The sequence below is a fragment of the Acinonyx jubatus genome, chromosome C1 (genome assembly GCF_027475565.1).
Source record: "Acinonyx jubatus isolate Ajub_Pintada_27869175 chromosome C1, VMU_Ajub_asm_v1.0, whole genome shotgun sequence".
NCBI classification, from domain to species: Eukaryota; Metazoa; Chordata; class Mammalia; order Carnivora; family Felidae; genus Acinonyx; species Acinonyx jubatus.
Genome location: NC_069381.1, coordinates 92,107,754 through 92,120,034, shown reverse-complemented (window position 1 = coordinate 92,120,034; position 12,281 = coordinate 92,107,754). Strand labels below are relative to the sequence as shown.

Here is a 12,281-nt window from a genome sequence, read left to right as displayed (position 1 = left end):
ATAAACTTAAAAAAGAAAAAAAGACTTCAGTCCTACAGCCACAAGGAGATGAATTCTGTCAGCAACCTGTGTGAGCCTGTAAGTAGATCCCTCCCCACGGGGGCATCCAGAGGAGAACCCAGCCCTGGCCCACATCTTGACACCTTGTCCTTGCAGAGGACCCAGTTACGCTGTGCCCAGGCTCTTGGTCCAAGTCACTGTTGATGAAAAATACATGTGGGTTTTTTTTTAATTTTTTAATGTTTATTTATTTTTTTTTTTTGAGAGAGAGAGAGAGACAGAGACAGAGACAGAGACAGACCGTGAGCAGGGGAGGGGCAGAGAGAGAGGGAGACACAGAACCTGAAGCAGGCTCCAGGTTCTGAGCTGTCAGCACAGAGCCCGATGCGGGGCTCAAACTCAGGAGCCGTGAGATCATAACCTGAGCCAAAGTCGGACGCTTAACCGACGGAGCCAGCCAGGAGCCCTTGTGTTGTTTTAAATTGCTAAGTTTATGATAATTTATTATGAAGCAATAGAAAACGAATAGAAGTATTATCCCATCTTACAGATGAGGGACTTAACGCTCAGGGATGGCTCAAGCCATACAATGAGTATGAGCCAAGCAGGGACTAGAGCCTCGGGTCCAGACTCTGCAGGCTGACATTGTCTCCAGGACCCAGCCTGCGGCACTGGTCATTGTTCTCTCAGTGGCTGCCTAGATATGAGAGGAGTAATCCGCACAGCATTGATTTAATTACCATTGTTTTCATCTTAGCTCAACAATTTCTTGTGCTCCCACTGTGTGCCCGGCACTGTGCCAGGCACTGGGGACACAGCAGTGAGCAGTACAGGCAGAGGACCTGCTTTTAGGGAGTAGAAGGTAGAGTGAGGGAGCTGAACAATGACAAGGGATATCAGTGTGATGAGGGTTTCAAAACAAGGAGGGATGGGATGAACGGGGCAGCCAGCCTCGGCGAGGGCCGGAGACAGTCTCCTTGAGGAAGTGACAACCAGGTCCCTTAGCGGGGGAGGCCTGGTGGGGAGTCAGCCCCTCTCTGCATTGCAAGTGAGTGAGTGGGCGGGTGAGTGGGTAAGCTTTCCTGGTCATGGGTCCCCAGGGAAGAAGGCTCTCCCAGCAATGTGAAATCATCCTGTTTCTGTGCAGTGGCTTCTAAAACATCTTGTCCCAAGGACGCAGGGCCTCTATGACTGGCCCATGACGCCCATGATTCTGGAGCACACTTCCCGGATGCATCACAGGTGGATGGGATAGGGGTAGGGGTTGCTTAGCCGTGACTGTCATCCCCTAAACATCTCCGACCTCTGGCTGCAGAAGAGCCACAGGTGGGAGTGGAGGCAAAGCAGGCAGATGAGGAGGGGTGAGGGTACAAGGAGAGCCAAAGAAAAGCACAGGAAGTGGAAAAGGGACCCCCCCCACCTGTGATCCCAGCTGCTGTCTGTGATGACTCAGCAGACCCAGCGGTCTTTGCCAATGAGCTGGCAGGATGGTATGGGTCAGGCAGGGTCCCAGTGGGAGGCAGATGGCACACTCAGATGGGGCCATTTGAGGAACATTCAATCAAGGGATTATGTTCAAAGGTAAGGGCAGGGTGTAGGAAACGATTCTAAGAACCTGGCCCAACAGCAGTCCATCCACCACTAGGTCTGATGGGGTGAGAGGTCACGGGGGCGACTAGACCCTGTCTGGGAGGAGAGGGCCCTGATGCGAGCCATGGTCTTCTCAGTTGAGCGATGCAGCCAGATCATGGCCACCCCACAGGAGGTGTGGGACAGAATAAGGGCCATGCACTCTCTGCCTCCCATATGCTGTCGGTGCTCCCCACTGGTCAAGGTGCAGAGTAAGGGCTCCTCCCCCCACCCCCACCCCGCCCTGCCCTGCCCCATGCAATCCTCACAGACCCCCCTCAGCACACAGAGCAGGGAAGAGAAGTTGTGGAGAAGACCTGGCAGTGAGAAGAGACCAGATCCCGACCCCACCCCTTCCCAGCTGGGAACCCTGGACGAGCTATCCGACCTTTGTGGGCCTCAGTCTCCTCCTCTGTAAAACAGGGATGCTGAGCATGCCTGTACTCAGTTGTTCTGAATTTGAAACGCGATGATGTGTTTAAGGATTCCAGCGTGGAGTCCTTGCATGCGTTGGCTGGCTGCCAGCCCTTGGTTCCCAAGAGCTCAACAACAAGAACACAAAATCGGGGCCACTGAGAAGCCGGACGCCAGCCCAGAAACCCTGGACATCACACAATGCACTGGTGAGCTGTTTGCTCAGCAGGTCTTACAGTCCCTGCCAGGACTGGAACCCAGAAATTCTCTGTCTCCCTGCAGGGGCCTGAAGGGTGCACACACACACACACACACACACACTGGCAGCAACTGCGGGAGGGTGTGTGCCCTGCGTCTTAGCCCCTCTGGAAAGAAGCAGCCCTGGGCCTGTCGGAAGCCTGGGGTCTACACTCAGATATCTGAGGTGGGTGGAGCGGTGGAAGCAGGACAGGGGCCCAGCTGAAGGACACTTGGCAGCCCGAGTCCACCTCCCTGTGTGGGGATGCTCCCATGTACCTGCACATATGTCACTTAGGCGGGACCCCAGCAGTGACACTGCGGCCCTGCCTGAGACAGCCCTCTGAGCCTCAAGGACAGACTCTAGGCCCCACCTCTGCCTGCGGGTGACATAACATCAGTACCCAGAACAAAGGCCCTTGGTGAGACCCACAGGCCACTGTCCTTCATTGCTTTATCACCCACATCTCAAGTTCACAGGAAGAGGGCTTTCAAAGCAACAGAGTCAGGCTGGCAACACGCAAGGCACTGTGGTTAGTTTTTTTCAAAAGAAAGGAAACTGAAACGGATCAAAGAACTGCAGGTGCAGCAGATTAAGGCCCTGCCCGGCAGGAGGGACCGGAGGGAAGGGAGTGAGGGCCGGGGGACCGAGACCCTGCTCTCCCGGCTTCCAGTGCAGGAGTTGGGGTGCTGCTCAGTCTCCCCCAGAAGCAGTACTTGGGAGAAAGGAGACACGGCTGCCCCTACGGCTCTTTCGGCTGACAGATGATGACGTGGTGCGTGCGACAGGAGCAAAGAGGAGCAGCCCCGGGAGGCCCTGGCGGTGCTGGCGGCGAACCCCAGGCTGCCACTGCCCCCCTGCGCTGCCCGGGTTTCCCCCTGCTCACCTGCTCGCACCCAGACCAGCGTCAGTCTCCTAACTGCGCACCCAGCCCGGGCTCCAGCATGGAACCCCAGCCTCAGTGCCAGGTCGGCACATTCCCTTTCCCAAAGCAACGCCATCCCTAGCGTTTCTTCCAATCCAGGGGCACCCAAGAGTCCAAACGGGAAACATTAAGTCTCCGTATCTCCTTCCTATGAGACTGCGGTTGAATTTACCAAGTTGCTTCATTTTTCTGGCTTCTTTTCCATTTATTTTATGTTGTTGTAGAGAACGAATCCTTTTTTAAAAAGCTTCTTTTAAGTTGTAAAATGTCCCCCAAATTTAGAAAAGCATAGGGAATTATATAATGAACACCCGGGTACCCCCCTGCCAGCTTTATCAATTCTTTTTTTAACATTTATTTATTTTTGAGACAGAGAGAGACAGAGCATGAACGGGGGAGGGTCAGAGAGAGGGAGACACAGAATCTGAAACAGGCTCCAGGCTCTGAGCTGTCAGCACAGAGCCCGACACGGGGCTCGAACTCACGGACCATGAGATCATGACCCGAGCCAAAGTCGGCCGCTTAACCAACTGAGCCACCCAGGCGCCCCTATCAATTCTTAACATATCGTCACTTATGGTTTCCATGTGGTGGTGGTGGTGGTGGTAAAAGGGAATGAACAAAATTTACCATTTCTTAGGCACTTCGATTTCTTAAAAAAAAATTTAAGTGAATTTATTTTATTTTTGAGAGAGAGAGCAAGCGGGGAAGGGGCAGAGAGAGGGGGAGAGAGAGAATCCCAAGCATGCTCTGCGCTGTCCGCACGGAGCCTGACGCAGGGCCCAAACTCACCAGCCACGAGATCGTGACCTGAGCCAAAATCAAGAGTCGGACACTCAACCGACGGAGCCACCCAAGTGCCGTCAATTTCTTTTAGAAACATAACATTGTACATACAGCTAAAGGACCCTATGTCCTCTCTTCCATTCCCTTGTCTTCTTCCTTAGGAATAACCACTACTCTGAATTTGATTCTCCTATAAAAGAGATGCAGGTGTTACATGTTTTTTACAATTAAAACAATCCATACAGTGGAGAAGGACATAAAGGAAAAATTATACATCCTCCTGCTCCCCACAGCCTCAAGTGCACTCCCCTTGAAGTAACCATTGTTAAAAACTTTCTATGAATAATTCCAGGCATTTTGTAAAATACCTACGAATTATTTTGCTTGCTTTCTTTCTTAACAGACGTGAATTTACACTACGCACCATGCCCTCCAAATTGCCTTTTGTTTCTGGTTGTTGCAGTTCCTTGGACCTTTTTCCATGTGAGTACTGATAAATCTACCATATTCTTCTTAACAGCTGCGTGGGATTCTACTTTATTAAATAGTTTCCCACAGAGGGGCATTTAGGTGGTTTCCAGCTACTTAGCTATTCTAAACAAGCCTGCACTGAACATCCTTGGCATATAGTTTTGCTCAATTGTGGGAATGCTGTATATCTGTAGAATAAATACCTAGAAATGCAGTTTCTGGATAAAAGGGTATTGAACGTTTGACATCTTGAGAGATATCGCCGAATCCCCCTTTGTAAAAACGATCCATTTAAACACCAACTAGTAACGCACAAGAGTTCCTGCCTCCCCTCATCCTCAAGAATGTGTCTTTTCATACCATTGTCAGCCTTTTATTTATCTTCTTCTATGAACTGTCTGCTCTAATCCTTTCCCCTAGCATTTTATGGGTTTATTTTTTACATCTGAATCTTTGATCCATCTGGAATTAATTTTAGATGCACAATGAGACAGACATTCTTTTCAATTAACAATTATTGTTTTTCCTACCCTGTAAATAGATGGAATTAAGTACCAAGATAAAGGGAGAACAGATTTCTCTTCACTCCTAACAGGCCACTGCTCCCTGATTTTTGCCTCCCCGCTTAGAACTAGCCCACCTCGAGGCTCTAGGTTAAGAAATGGAACACCGCCTCTGACCACCCTATCTTTATCGTATACGGGCTGGACACAGTTACTCTGCAAACATACACTTAGTCATTCAACAAAGAGGCAGTCAACGGAACTTTAGGGTTTTTCCCCCAAGGAGAAGCATATTGCACGTGTGGGAAGAGGGGGTACACCTGGATATTTGGTGACCAGAGGAATAGCTGTGGCAGAATGCAAACAGTTGGCCCAAATCCATTCTCCCTCTTTCCTTATAATGAAGTTGACATCAGGCATGTGGCTAGGGACGTGTGTTTTCCGGCCCTGTGAATTTAGCTGGGACCATACACCTACGTTCTCAGTAGGTGAATGTGAGTGAAACTGGCATGTGTCCCTCTGGCAATAATGGCTTTAAAATATGACACAAAGTCTTCAACCCTCTTCCTGGCAAGAGGTAGGGGATCTATGACCCCTCCACTTGCACCTGGGCAGTCTCCAACTATAACGTGACTTCTAAGGTTAGGGCATAGAGGTTTCTATCTTGTTCTCGGAGAACTCTTGCTCTTAGAGCTCTGAGCCTCCATCAAGAAAGCTAACTCCCCTGAGGCCACCAAACTGGAGAGGCCACATGTGGGTCCCCTGGTTCAGGCCTGGCTGAGCCTAGTCTTCCAGTCAGGCACCGGGTGAGTAAATATGCCTCCAGAACATTCAACCCCAACCATTTGAGTTACCCCTGGTCATTTGAGTCTTAGCTGAGGCCCCAGAAGGTATAGAGCAGAAACAGAAGTCACCCTCCCTGTGTTCTGTCCAAATTCCCCAGCATTCCTCACAGACCCACAGAGTCTATGAGGATAATGAAATGGTTGATGTCTTTTAGCACATTATCTCAGGGCTGTTTGTTATTCAGTAATAGATCCCTGGAACCAAACCAAGACCTAGAAAACTCTTCCCCTCCTCCCTGCTGGCTCCAGCCCAGAGATGGTGATGACCTAGCCTCAACTATGCAGATGACAACTCCTAGGGATAACAGAGCCACAGCATGGAGGGAACCCAGGTCCCGAAAGGACCAGATGGGGCACTGCTGCCAGCCGATAAGAAACACTTCAAGGGTTATGTGAGAAAGGAATGAGTGTCTTTATTCTTTCAGCCAAACAAACAAAACAAAGATAGAGCAGTGAGCCAGGCAGACATGGTCCCTGCCCTCTGGGAACTTAGGTCTTTGACTGGGGAGGAGGCTAGAGGGAGGGGTCACAACGCCAGATCAAACACCAAGGGTTATACAGTTGGTTATTTATATCAGTGGTTATCAGTTCTAGGCAGAGATATACAGGGAACTATAAAAATAATTCACAGGGGCTCTGACTCAGTGTGGGTAGACATGGAAGGTAGCCCTGAGGAAGTGATGCTTGACCAGAAGGGTGAGTGAAAAATTAAGTAGGATGGTAGAGAGGGAGGAGGGGAAGACTGTTCTGGCACCTGAAGTGGGTAGAGCATATGCAAAGGCTCTGAGTCAGGGAGATGGTGAGTTTGAGAAACTGAAAAAAAAAAAAGCCAATGTGAGCCTTGTGGGTCAGGCTAAGGATTTCAGATACGATCTCTACAAAATGGGAATTCATGGGAGTAATTCCAGCAGGAAAATCAGTCTCTGGAAGCTGTGTGGGCAACAGACAGGGGGCAGAGAGGAGGCCAGGAAGCTGATGGAGACCCCATCTGCGGTGGGGACTGTGGAGATAAACAGAGTGATCAGTTTCAGAGACACTTGGGAGGCAGTTGATAGGATTTGGGGGGTAAAGGAAGTCACTGAGAGAGAGGAGTCAGGGATGAAACACCAGTGACATGATGTCTGGTCTATGAGTAAATTGTAGTGTTGGGGCCAGAGGAAACCTAGGCATGACCAAGTTCAAAGGCAGCTCAGAGCAAGAGAAAGGAGACTGGATTGTAAGTAGGGGCTTTGAGCAAGTCACTTTTCACAGTTTTATATCTTTGCCTGACCTATGGCACAAGATTGCTTTACGCATAAGGACAATGGCTGTACTCATTCATTCATTCATTCATTCATTTATTCATTCAAAACACATAGTGAGTGGTGCCTAGGATGTGCAATGGTACACCACGGTGTATTAGTGACTAGGCTAAGGAGAACGAATAGAGCAGAGAAGGGGACAGAAAGGGGAAGAATCTGAGGAGAGAATCTGTGGAATCAGAGGGGGACTCTCCTTTAGGCAAAATATTAAAATATCTCGTGTCCCAACAATATGTGGCCCTATGAATCAATTTCTAGGGCCTCGGACAGGGCGGTGCAAGTGTCGGGGCCCAGAGCAGAGCTTCAGGACTTTCTTAGTAAATCCACCTCTGCTCATGAGTAATAGGGCTGGGGAGGGGGAGGAGCATGACTGTGGGTGTCACAAACAGAAATTGCTTCTGTGACTTACAGCAAATCACTCAATTACACTGATCCTCAATTTCCTGATCTGTAAATGGGGAAAACAATATCATGTCCTTAAAAGGTTTTCAGGAGTAAATAAGGGCATATCAGTAAAGATCCTGGTTCATAGTAATAAGTGGTAGCTATTTTATTTTATTTTATTTCATTTCATTTCATTTCATTTCATTTCATTTTGAGAGATAGAGAGCACGAGCCAGGGAGAGGGGCAGAGAGAGAAGGAGAAAGTCCCAATGAGGTTGCATGCTCAGCGTGGAGCCCACAACCATCAGATCATGACCTGAGCCAAAATCTAGAGTTGGACCCTCAACCGACTGAGCTACCCAGGTGCCCCAATGGTAGCTATTATTTTAATTTTTATTCCTACTCCTCACAGATGGGGAATCATGATCTCACCTTGGGGAGGGACCAGAAAGAACCAGAATAAAAGAGGATCGTGAGCCCCAATGACAGGAGGCCCCGTGCTACCTGTGAGTATTGGGTTCAGTGACTCCAGGATGCACATATTGTGTGTGGCCTTTGACCCCTGGAACTGGTCTGTGGCAGTGGCCCTCATGTGCTACACTATGCAGTACCTTTGGAGATTACACATAAAGTAAGGACCCAGCTGTCCCTATGGACCTGGATATGTGAATGGGATGAGCAGAGAGAGTGAAGACAAGGTACGCAGCTGCCATTGTCTTCTTTGCATGGCTACCACAACCTCCCCAGAGCCTTCTCTCTCTTGCACTCGATGGCAACTCTTATGGAAAAACTGATCGCCCTGGTTGCAGAAGAAGAGGCAATGGCAGTAGTGCCAAACAATGAAATCATTGCAGTAGGTGTTGAACTAGTTGGTATGGTATGTGCCAGCAGCCTTCTGGGAAAGTCTCTAAATGAGGAACTTGCCGTCGTGGATGTTTTAGAAGATAAACTCAAAAAAGAGGAGGTGCATCTGCAGCATGGAAGCTTACTTCTTCAGACACCAAAACTTGTGGCAGATAGAGATTACTCTGACTGCCAATTCTAAGATTGTGATGGAAAATGCAGGAGTCTGCCAGCCAGAGGAAGAGAGTCATCTCAATCTGGTGCAGGGGAACATTAATGTCTTCAGATTCATTCTTCAGACCATCAAGGACAGCCAATTGCGTCATAATTATAGTTCCCGATCCGGTGGATTCTCACATATGTTACCTGGAGACTAATTGGATTACCTGAGCATGATGTGATTGGAAGTGAGTGCGAGATTTTGAGATCTTCCAGGTGAAAAACTTGGCATTCGTCCCAGCAGCTGCCGAGTTTGGGGAGAACACGGTGTCTTTAGTGAGGCTGTATGGAGTAGAGTGAATGTGGCAGGCATTTCTCTTTAGGAACTGAATCCAAAAATGGGAATGATAGTGAAAATTGGGAGGAAGCACAGAAGATGGTGACCAGAAGTGCCTATGGAACCATCAAGCCAAAGGATATACCAGATAGGCTATTGGATAAGTGTGGCTCACCTCATTGAATGCATGTTGAAAATCTATCCAGGGGTCATCCTGTGTCAATGATGGGGAAGGGAATGTACGGCATTGAGAATGAAGTCTTCCTGAGCCTTCCATGTATCCTGAGTGCCCAGGGGTTAACCAGTGTTATCAACCAGAAGCTGAAGGCCGACCAAGTTGCTCAGCTCCAGAAAAGTGCAGATACCCTGTGGGACATCAAGAAGGACCTAAAAGATCTGTGACTTCTGGATTCTAGGCTGTAGAAATTTAAAAACTCCAACATGATTAACCATGAATCTCTAGTTTCTATCCATGTACATGGATCACAGTTTGCTTTTTATCTTTGTAGATACATGAATTTGTGCTCACAGAATCAAAGCCTGCACTTGGTTTAATGCTTGCGATATGAGCCCTTGAACAGACAGAATTAACTATTGGGGGCAAAAAAAGAAGAAAAAGAAAAGATAGAAAGAAAAGAAAGAAAGAGGGAAGGCTGGGGGCTCAAGCAGGGCTGGATTCCAATCCAGTGTGAGGACAGTCTAACATTGCCACGAAAGGAGTTTGTGCGGGCATGGACAGAGCGCAAGGCCACTGCTCCTGCCCTCCTCCTCTTCGAGTCAGATACATGTTCCAGGACCTTTTCCTCATGTTCCACGAGGAGACAAGACTGTGCCAGCCTTGGGCACCCGGTGACTGAAAGCTCCCCCCACCACCTCAGCCCGGGCCTGGGTGTGTGGCTGCCACAGCAAATGCTCTCAAGCGTCTAACAAAGCAAGCTCAGCCCATGGTGGGTGCTGGTGACGTCTGATGGCCTAAAACAATTAAACCCATAATCAGAGGGGTGCTCCAACTCGGCTGCTGTGGGTTTGTTTGCCTACCAGTCACAATCATCTTGCTGGGAGTGTGCATCAGCCGTTAGCCCTCAAAGTTCTGTTGCTAAGAGATTATGAACCAGATGATGTTTCCAAAAAATAACCACTACAGGATGTTCCAGGATAGAGGCATAATAACAGCCCAAACAGAACGGATATGCTGTTATTGATAAATCCTCGTAAAGAGCCAAGGAATGGGGCAGCTGGGGGTAGCCTGGCCATGCACATCCTATATAAATTACTGGTTTGCCAAGATTTTAAATGTAACAAAATAGAGTCATCAGTGATACCCGTAAGGGACATGATCTGAAGTCTTCATGATTCCAAAAGTTCTTTCATCAACCAAGACGTGTCTGTTGGAGGCCTGTTGTTTGCCTATTCCGAGCATGTTTACAACCATCTCAGCCACATTTAGTAGCAGGCAGTGACTAAGCTTAACAGGGCTGTAACCACCCCTTGTTTGACACAGTGCCTGTGGGTGACAATTGATGAAGTGATTTAACATAGCTGCTTGCAGCCACCTCCACTATTGCTCTGTTGCTGGGGTAACAGGAACCAGTCAACTAACAGCAGCCCAGGTTAGAGCAGGACATTTTCCATCAACAGGAAGTCAGCAAACAGGGCGCTTGCAAGAAACTGATAGTCATCTGGCGCCTAGAACAGTTCTGTCCATGCAGTTTTCCCGGGAAGATGCAGCCATTCTGCTCTGGGTCTTCACCAAAGGCTCCTGGCTCCGCTCCCCTATCAAGGCGGGTGATACTGTGCAAAGTGGCTGTCACCTGTTAGGAGAGGAAATCCTCACCTCTGTCGGCCTCCCTCCTGACCTGGGAGCAGAGCAGCACGATGCCTGCCTGACAGCCCCCTCCTGCCACCCCACACCCCCTTCCCTCTCAACCCCCACCCCCACTGGCCCACTCTGCTTTCTATCTGGCCAGGCCCCTGGCCACAGTGGCCTAATGGTCTACACTTTATCCTGCCAGGGCTGGTGGTAAAGACCAAGTTGTTGTGTTCTTCTTTCATTTAACAGGTAAAGGAGCTGAGGCCCAGAAAGACAAAGTGAGGTGTCAGGGTCACGTACACAGCTAGTAAGTCAGGAGGTAGCTGCGTGTCTTCTAGCCCTGAATCCCAGGATCTTCGCTGCTCTGTGGGCCCCAAGCACCCTCCGATGGAAACCGCACAGGAAACCGCCAAGTGTTGCAACGGCTCCCAGAAAGAGGTCAGAGTTTCCATGTGCCAACCCCGCTGACCCTCAGTCACTGTGGGGCCCTCAAGGGAAGGGGTGCAGGACCACAGGACTCTGCCTTCCTCCTCCCTCCAAGGGGCAGAAGAAGGTGTCATGAATAAAGCAAACCATTAAGATCCCAGACTTGGAAGTTTATTCTGCCAGTCACTATGTGGGGGACCTCGGGCAAGTTACTTAATCTTCTGCAGTGTTGTTTCCTTTCTAAAAAGTAGGACAAGTACCTCCCTACTTTATGGGGTTGTTATGAGGAGCGCATGAGATTAGACAGGTACAAGTGGTCAGCAGGGCGTGTGGGAAATCCTTGACAAATGCTAACAGCAGGGGTGGCCGTGGCCCTGACATTATCGTCCTCTTCACCACCACCAGCACCCACTCCTGCTAGGCCCCTGGGGCGCAAGCAGGCAGGAGGCTGGTGCCAAAGGGATGCATTTCCCCGGGGCTCCCGGTGATGGATCCTTAATTTTTCAGAAGCTGGGCTCACGGAATGGAGAAGCAGCCTTGTGGCTTTCTGTGCCTGTCTCAACACATGTGCTTCCAATTGGCTGTCTTGTGCCGGAGTTCCCCAGTGCCCAGCCCAGCAACCCCAGCTGCCCAGTGCCCCCCACCCTGAATCATGCGGGGGCTTCTGCCCTTGGCCAGGCCTGGGAGGCCTCAACAGCAAGCTGCTTCTTCCCCCCAGAGTAGGAAAGAGTGTGGGGTGCCTCCCTGGTCTGTCTGAAAGTTGCTCCTCTGAGAGTCTTAAAACCTCGGTGCAGAGAAGGACATCTAGGGAGGGCCGGGAGCCGGACAGACGAAGGCTGTGGTGGAGGATCGTCAATTCACCAGCCCTGCCACTTGCCCCCCCCCCCACCCCCCAGGGCAGAGGCTCTGTTATCCTGTGGGGTCAGGACGCTGTTTCTGCTGAGTCATCCTTTCTTGCCCAGAGGGATCCTGGCCCAAAGCCACATTCCTGGTGGGGTCTGAATGCCACAGAGGACGGAAACTTCCTTTCTCACCAGACCCCAGCTCTCCAGCCCAGCACACCGTCCGGTCTCTCAGCAGCCTCTGCCGGCAGCAAACACTCTCCTCTAAGCCTGTGTGGGTCCTCCCCTCAGAGCCCTGGCCCTCCCTAGACCTTGCCTCTGGGAGAGCTTAGAACATTCCACAAGGAGGCAAGGATGCTCATGTGCCA

General features: G+C 50.0%; 1 pseudogene; it reads left to right on the top strand.

The window, feature by feature from the left end:
• Positions 1-2,115: 2,115 nt before the first annotated feature.
• LOC106977857 (L-lactate dehydrogenase B chain-like) lies at positions 2,116-11,226 on the top strand (annotated as a pseudogene).
• Positions 11,227-12,281: the final 1,055 nt, after the last annotated feature.